The following is a 7,421-nucleotide window of genomic DNA, read 5'->3' as shown; positions in this document are numbered from 1 at the left end:
GTGAATAAAGTGTAGGTTCACAATCAACGAATTTCTGCTTAATAAAGAATATCTAGAAAGACATACAATAAACATCATAGTTAATGGTGGGAAACTCAAAACTTTCTATTAATATCAGGAATGAGGCGAGGATGTCTCCTCTCACCACTACACTTCAACACTATACCACTACACCACTACACTACACAACAAACTGTAAGTTTTAGCTAGTGCAGTAGGACAAAGAAAGGAAAGAAAAGACTACATGGATATGGAAGGAAGACATAAAACTTTTTGTTTGCAGATGACATGATCATCTATCTAGAAATCTGAAATAATCAATAAAGAAAACCTCCTTGAACTAACAATCAATTATATCAAGGTTACAGGCTGTGAGGCTAATATACAAAAATCAATCACTTCCCTGTATAACAGTAATGAACAGGTAGAGTTAGAAATTAAAGACACAATAGTATCCAAAAAATGAAATGCTTAGATATTAATTTAACAAAATATGTACAAGAACAATTTGAAGAAAATTACAAAATTGGGACTAAACTTGAAGAACTAAATAAATGGAGAGATAATCAATATTCATGGGTAGGAATACTCATTATTGTAAAGATGTCAGTTCTTCCCAAATTAACCTGCAGATTCAATGCAATCACACTCAAAGCACTCAAACATCAAACAGGTCAGACATATTTGAAATGTTTGCATTCAGTATTTATAGAATAATGTCTCCCAATATCTAAGAAAGCATTCACAATGAGTACATTATTTAGGTGGCTAACCTTCAGCTTGTGTCTGTGTAGGACTTTTTGCTCTCAATATCATACTCTCTCCTATGCTAGCGAAACAATATTCTTTCATGGTCCAAGAAACATTTGCTTTTGGATGCAGGCTTATGGAGATGCTCCATCCCTTATTTCCTTTTAGTAGTTGCACTCTGCTCTATTACCCACTAAGCCCAAATTTTATTATCTAACATTTGTCATTGTAATTGTATGTATGTATTCTATTCATGCATAAACAGAAATAGTTTGAGAGAATTATGTACATCAATTGAAATTAAATTATCTCCAAAACATTGGTTCCCCAAACTGACTTAGTATTTTAATCACCAGGTGAGGATAATCTTAAGATATATATATATATATATATATATGTTATTGAACTCTGCAAGTGTAATGTATATTTCCTAAATCATAAGTGATGCCTTGGTAAGTTATTTACCTTTAAAGCTTTCTAGGTGATTCAAAAGTCACCCAAATTGGAACCATTATTCAGGTTTTCCCCTTCTCATTTTAAAGAATGTACAGATGCTCAGAGGTACAGTCCAAGGTCATTATTTTTCTTGAATATAGTTTCAATTATCTACTGATAATCTAAAGTGACCAAAGGCAGAGGAACAGAAAGGTATTTAAATGAACAAAACACCAGCCTTACTTTATTTTTTTTTATTGTAACATACTTGTAAGTAAATATGGATATCAATCAACTGAAAATTATCAACCACATGGAAGTTTTAGTTTTTATTCATTTGAGTACAGTTAATTGTTGAATACAGATAGTATCTGCTTGACAATGTGCTCATAAGGAAACTAAGTGTTACTAAACATGATAATGGGAAGACCAAATTTTGAGTGTCATGCATTCAAAAGTACTATATATTCTGAATTACATGTAGTCAGAATAATATATATATGTGTATATATATATATATATATATATATAATAACATATATGTGGGCTCTATTAAAAGCATGAAGGGAAAGCTAATAGTTGACAAAATCATGAAGTAGATGATGTGTCTTTGGCACTTATATTCTGGGTCAATGTACAGCCATCATCTCCTAAGCTTCACCTTTCAGATGTTTTATTATTTTCACCATATATGTGCTCTTGTTTTCTTTCATCTGCATCTTTTTCCTAAGTTGAGATTTTTCCAAGCTCAGTGGCAGACTTTAGAATACCAAAAAGGAGAATCTGAAAGGAAACATATTTCACAATCATGAAACTTCAGGTAGCATAAATGCAGGGGGCAGGACGCAGCAATTATGGAGGTTAAAATTTCTTTTCACAAAGTATCTACGATGCCAGTTTCTTACATTTTATCCCATAGTTAATTTTTTAACATTTAAAAGTTGGTTTTTTTAAAAAAATTTTTCTTAACTTTTGGTTCCTTTATTGGTTGCCAGCTAATAAAATCAAAGAATAAGTACAAATTGTAATAAAAATATAAAAGTAGCCTCTCTTTACTGTGAAAATATCACATGCATAGCATCTTCTAGGCACATGGCCACCAGAACACCTTTGAAAATATCTGGCCATGTAATCATTGATTGGAAGATTTATAACTGTTGTTAGTTTGTTACTGGCTTAGAATGCTGTGTTTTCTCAGGATTGTGTCTTGGGGGTGACAAAGAGCAAAGCCAGCAGCAAGAGCATGGAGCAACCAGCAAAGCTCTTTTAATGACTGAAAAGAGAAAGATCCTGCTATTCAGGAGGGCTCCACGGAAGGATGCAATGAGAGCTGTGCAGTTTGGGATTTATATTGCCTCCTGGGAGGAGAAATTCCCACCCTTCCTGGATCAAATAGAGAACTGAATTGATGACATCACAATCCACTCTTGAGCGGCTGTAAGTACAATGCTTCATTTGCACAGGGCATAATCAGTCAGCTGGCATAGGGCATAACCAAACAGAGCTGAGGTCTATCTAACAGCACAATTTTGATTGGCTGAGTTTGAAACTTCTTGAAACTTACAAGGGTCTTGAAACTTAAAAGGTCCCTGAAGCTTCTTGAAACTTACAGGGGCCCTGAACTCTATCTGCCTGCATCTCTCTGTTACCTCCCTCAAGTTCTCCCCCAGTTTAAACATAAATTCTACAACTTGGTTCTTCTAACCCAGGAACTGAACTCATACACGTTTACACAGGGGAATTGAAAACCTGAATTCATAAAGACTCTTAACAAAAATATTCAAAGCAACTTTATTTATAATACCCAACAACTGGAAGCAACCAAATGTTCATCAACAGATGAATGATACATAAGTTTCTGTTTATCGGTACAATGGAGTATTACTCAGTGATAAAAAGGAATGAACTATTTACTGACTTATGCAGCCACGTGGACAAATCTAAAAGTTTGTTAAAGATACTGGGCATAAAATATAACATACTGTTATCATGATAACATGATTCAATTTACATGAAATTCTAGAGCAGGCAAAGTAAGTCTATGGTGATGAACAACAGAAATTATTTTTTTTGGAAGAGAAGGCAGTTAACTGAAAAGGAACCATACAGAGCTTTCTGAAGGGGATTTCCAAGCTCTGTATCTTGACTAGGTAGTATTTACATAGTCTCTTCACTTGTCAAAACTCAAATAACTGCACACTTAAAATCTGTGCATTTTATTGTAGGCATAGTATTTCCCAAAATGTCACATCTATATTTAATTAGGAAAATAAATATTTTGATGTTTCCGAATGTTAGTATCTGCACCAGGGCTCTGTAATTGTCCTCAAACTTTTAATTGCTGAGTGCCTTTTTAATGACTCCCAAATCAGAAGACAGTGAAATGGACATTTCTCTTAATAACCAAAGTCCTTGGAACAGTCAGTGCCGGAGTCCAGGGACTTTATTAGGTGGGGTCAGCATCTCCTACGTTAAAGGCTTTCTCTGTCTCTTTGTATCCTAAAATAGGTCCCTGTGTGTGGAGGCTGAGGGCAGGGAAGATTCTCTGAGACTAAGGAGACAGCTTTGTTGTGAGAACATGCCTGGTGACAATTCTTTGTCTCTGTATTTCTTTTATTTTGGTCTCTCTGTTATCTGTTACTACCAAGGCTGGTGAGCAACATGCCTTTGACAGTTTTGGTCCCTCCCTAGGAAGAGTACTGACTCTTCACAAGAGGGGCAGGGCAAATAAAGTGGGCTGGGTTCACCCAAGGGTCTGATTCTGAAGCAGGAGATGCAAACAGCTGACGTGTGTGTCCTTGACCCTCACAGGTGACCTGCGGGAGGACCAACTCGCACCTGCAGCGCCCCTGGGCCCGCGTGGCTCACGCTCCTGACTCACCTGGTACTGAGGACCAGCGCCGGCAGGAGGGACAGCAAGCAGCGCGCGGGGCTCAATTTCATGCTGTCGTCCGCGGGGGTCCTCCCTCCCTCGCTGCCTCCGCTCTGCCTGCTCCTCGGTTCCTGTCGCTCCACAGTGCCCAGCTGTGTCCTGGCCAGCTAGGACCCGCTCCAGCAGTGGACGGCAGCGCACGGACGGATGAACGGCCGCTTGGCGAAGGCGGCGCTGAGAGCAGGAGTATTCTTTCGTGTTATGTCACCGGCGAGGCCGGCCCGCCTGGATTGCTCGGCGACGCCGTCCCCGAGCCCGGAGGCGCGTTGTGCTTCGCGTTGGAGGCGGCAAGCTGGGAGGGCGGGGGGCCCGGGGAGGGGGGCCCTGCGCGCGTGTCTCGGGGCTGCGCTCACCCGGCTGCGCTCCCGCCGGGGCCGGTCATTTATTCCCGCTCCTCCCCAGGACGCAGCGGGGCGGGTGCAGGCGCGGGGGATCCAATCCCGCGGTAGTGGGGCCGGCGCACTAGGCAGGGAGACCGAATTCCCTGGGAAAGCAGCTCGGGATCCAGTTAGGGGGCCCTCCCCAATTAAACAGTATTTTAAAGAATGATGGGATTCGAAGGGAAAAAATTTTATTTGCCTTTGTGTTTTCTAAATTCTCCATGAGATTGGAGAACTCAACAATTGTTATTTGATGGAGAAATCAATTGTAATTTGAGAAATAATTTGGACAAATTAAATGACTGCTTCTACACAATGTTTTACAAAAGCCATCCAGGAGAACAGAGCCACCCATACCTACTGAAATAATTTATATTAACAAGTTCTGAGGATCATTAGTAGTAAAGAGATGACTTAGAATTGGCTGGGGTCATTCACAGCTCAGTTTTATGACCTGATGGGCAAGACAGCTAAGTTTAATGGCCTGGACCCAGAAAGAGTACCTAATGGATTTTTCTTTCCCCTCAAAAAATCTTTTAATGTGGAAACAATAAATTTCACAGAATAAAAAGGTAAATAACAGTATATATGATCTCATAGAAGAGAAAATGGGTAGTAAGTTCTGAATACATACTTTAGGCATTGGGAAAGGGACTTTTCAGTTGTCTTGGCCTAGGTTCTTTAGAAAGTAGACCCTGAGTCTTAGATAAAGAGTTTAGATAAATCACCTTTATTTGGGTGGTGTAAGCCCAGACAGTTGATGATGGAGGAAACGAAAAAAGTAACAAGGCACTGAAAGATGAAATGCTATATGGTGTGATAAGCAGCTTTACAGAACTGACCCCTTCTCTATGGATTTTTGAGAGGGCAGGAGCACCCACCTGGAGGCGGGTGTGTTCACACACTGAGAGGCAGCACATCTGGGGCCAACAACGGGTGCAAGGGGCCCAGTCCAGGTGGAGGAGCAGCTGATCAAAGTCGTTCATTGCCCCTTTATTAAACAAAGGCGAATGCCTTGATTGACAGAGCTTTGCGCCGTAGCCGATTATCAACCCAGTTATCATTCCCTGTAATACAGGATTTTCGTGATGCTTCGAACTCTGCAAAATTCCTGCAAGCTGTTGATTTTGATACGAATGCCCCTACTTTCCATAAGAGATCCCTCACCATGTTTAGTGCTGATGTCCTGGCAGGAGGAGGTTTTGGGCTGATACCAAAACGGTTTGGTACAGCTTTTGGTGAAGGAAAACTGTTTTCCATTCCTTTGTCAACAGGAGTGGCTGGCAAAGAAAATGACACTTGCACAGCAGAATCTGTCTTTTCACAGTCTGGAGTTTGCTTTCTGGTTACTTCTTGTCTTTCCCGAGCTGCTAGTTCTTGTTTTAACTCTCTTACTTCATCCTTTAAGCTCTGCACAGAGACCAACGAAGATTCCATTTCATCAAGTTCACTTTCTAAATATGCATTTCTTTCGATCACCTCATCTAGCCTTTGTTCAGACTCTTCCAGTGAAACTACTGTTGCCCTTTGTGCGCGCTCCAGGTCATCCTTGGCTTGCTCCAGCTGTCTCACGTACTTCTGCAAGTGCTCCTTAACCGCTCGAGTCTGATTTAAATCATCCTCTAATACTGTGACCTGCTTGAAGCTTTGTGCATGCTGATGTTCTAGCTTCTCCTTTAATGCCTCCACTTCGTATTTCAGTCTTTGGTTATCAGCTTGCAAGTCTCTCTTACTTTGTTCAGCCAGTACTAACTGTGCCTCCAACTCTGCTTCTAATTCTCTGCTTCTTTCCTGGAATTCCAGTAGCTCATCCTGAGTTTCCTGGAAGCTTTGTTTATACTTGAAGGAAAGTTCCTTCCAGAAAGCAGTTTCCTCCTCTATACTAGAAAAGTATGGTTTATCTTCAACATCCATAGTCAAGAGAGTCTCCAACGTGTCAAAAGGGCACGTTCAGTGCCTCTTTGCAGAGGTCTCCCCTCCACTGGCCCAGTAAGGGCCGCCCAGCCGCTCAGCAACTGCTCTCCTCTCCGCAGTTCCAAGCTCTGAGCTCCACTCCGCGCACTCAGTGTCTAGGTACTCACCAGCGCGTCAGGGGTTGCCCGGGAGACATTCTGTGACGCAACAGGTGAGGTTCTGAGCATGCGCACTAGCGCAAGGGTAGCCAGGGTTGGGCTGTGGCAGGGAGGGCTTCACAGGGGGTGGGGTCAGGCCCGCATGGCTTACATCAGTGTGACAGAGGCCTTGTGCACAGGTGCTCCCAAGCACCGTGATGGGCGGGTTTGGGAATGGAAGGTTTCCTTGCACACTTTGCCACTCGGGAATGTGGCGCCACTGTGGATAAAAGTCGGCTTTCAAATTCCTTCAAGTGTTTCAGTGTTCTTGTTCACGTAAGATGAATCTCGTGTGAGATTTCCCGTCCAAGTCCGTCCCCAACCCCCGCATAGAGTATAACCGGTGTTCCAGCACCCCCATCATTCTTTCACAAATACCTGTGTGATTTATAGCAGGTCCACTAGCTGAACTTTTTTCTTCTTCTTCATGTTATTTATTTATAATTTTTTTAAAGTAAGTATTATTGATATACACTCTTGTGAAAGTTTCACATGAAAAACAATGTGGTTGCTTCATTCACCCATATTATCCAGTCTCCCTCTTACCCCATTGCAGTCACTGTCCATCAGTGTAGTAAGATGCCACAGAGTCACTACTTGTCTTTTCTGTGCTACACTGTCTTCCCCATGAACACCCCCACACTGTAAGAACTAATCATAATACCTTTCAATACCCTTCTCCCTCCCTCTCCACAGGTCCTTCACACCCTTTCCCTTTGGTAACCGCTAGTCTCTTGGAGTTTGTGAGTCTGCTGCTGTTTTGTTCCTTCAGTTTTGCTTTGTTGTTATACACCACAAATGAGGGAAATCATT

The 7,421-nt window shown here is 41.7% G+C and overlaps 1 long non-coding RNA gene and 1 pseudogene across 1 annotated transcript; both read right to left on the bottom strand.

Annotated features, from left to right (window-relative positions):
- Positions 1-1,424: 1,424 nt before the first annotated feature.
- LOC118929279 (uncharacterized) lies at positions 1,425-4,972 on the bottom strand. The gene is made up of 2 exons (XR_005031528.2): positions 4,067-4,972; positions 1,425-1,968 (listed from the first exon to the last, which is right to left on the bottom strand). It is a non-coding gene; the product is annotated as an uncharacterized LOC118929279 (long non-coding RNA).
- Positions 4,973-6,958, bottom strand: LOC130684900 (nuclear distribution protein nudE-like 1; annotated as a pseudogene).
- Positions 6,959-7,421: the final 463 nt, after the last annotated feature.

This window comes from Manis pentadactyla, chromosome 9 (genome assembly GCF_030020395.1).
Source record: "Manis pentadactyla isolate mManPen7 chromosome 9, mManPen7.hap1, whole genome shotgun sequence".
Lineage (NCBI taxonomy): Eukaryota > Metazoa > Chordata > Mammalia > Pholidota > Manidae > Manis > Manis pentadactyla.
Note: the sequence above shows the minus strand (reverse complement) of the source record. Positions and strands in the feature narration are given on the sequence as shown.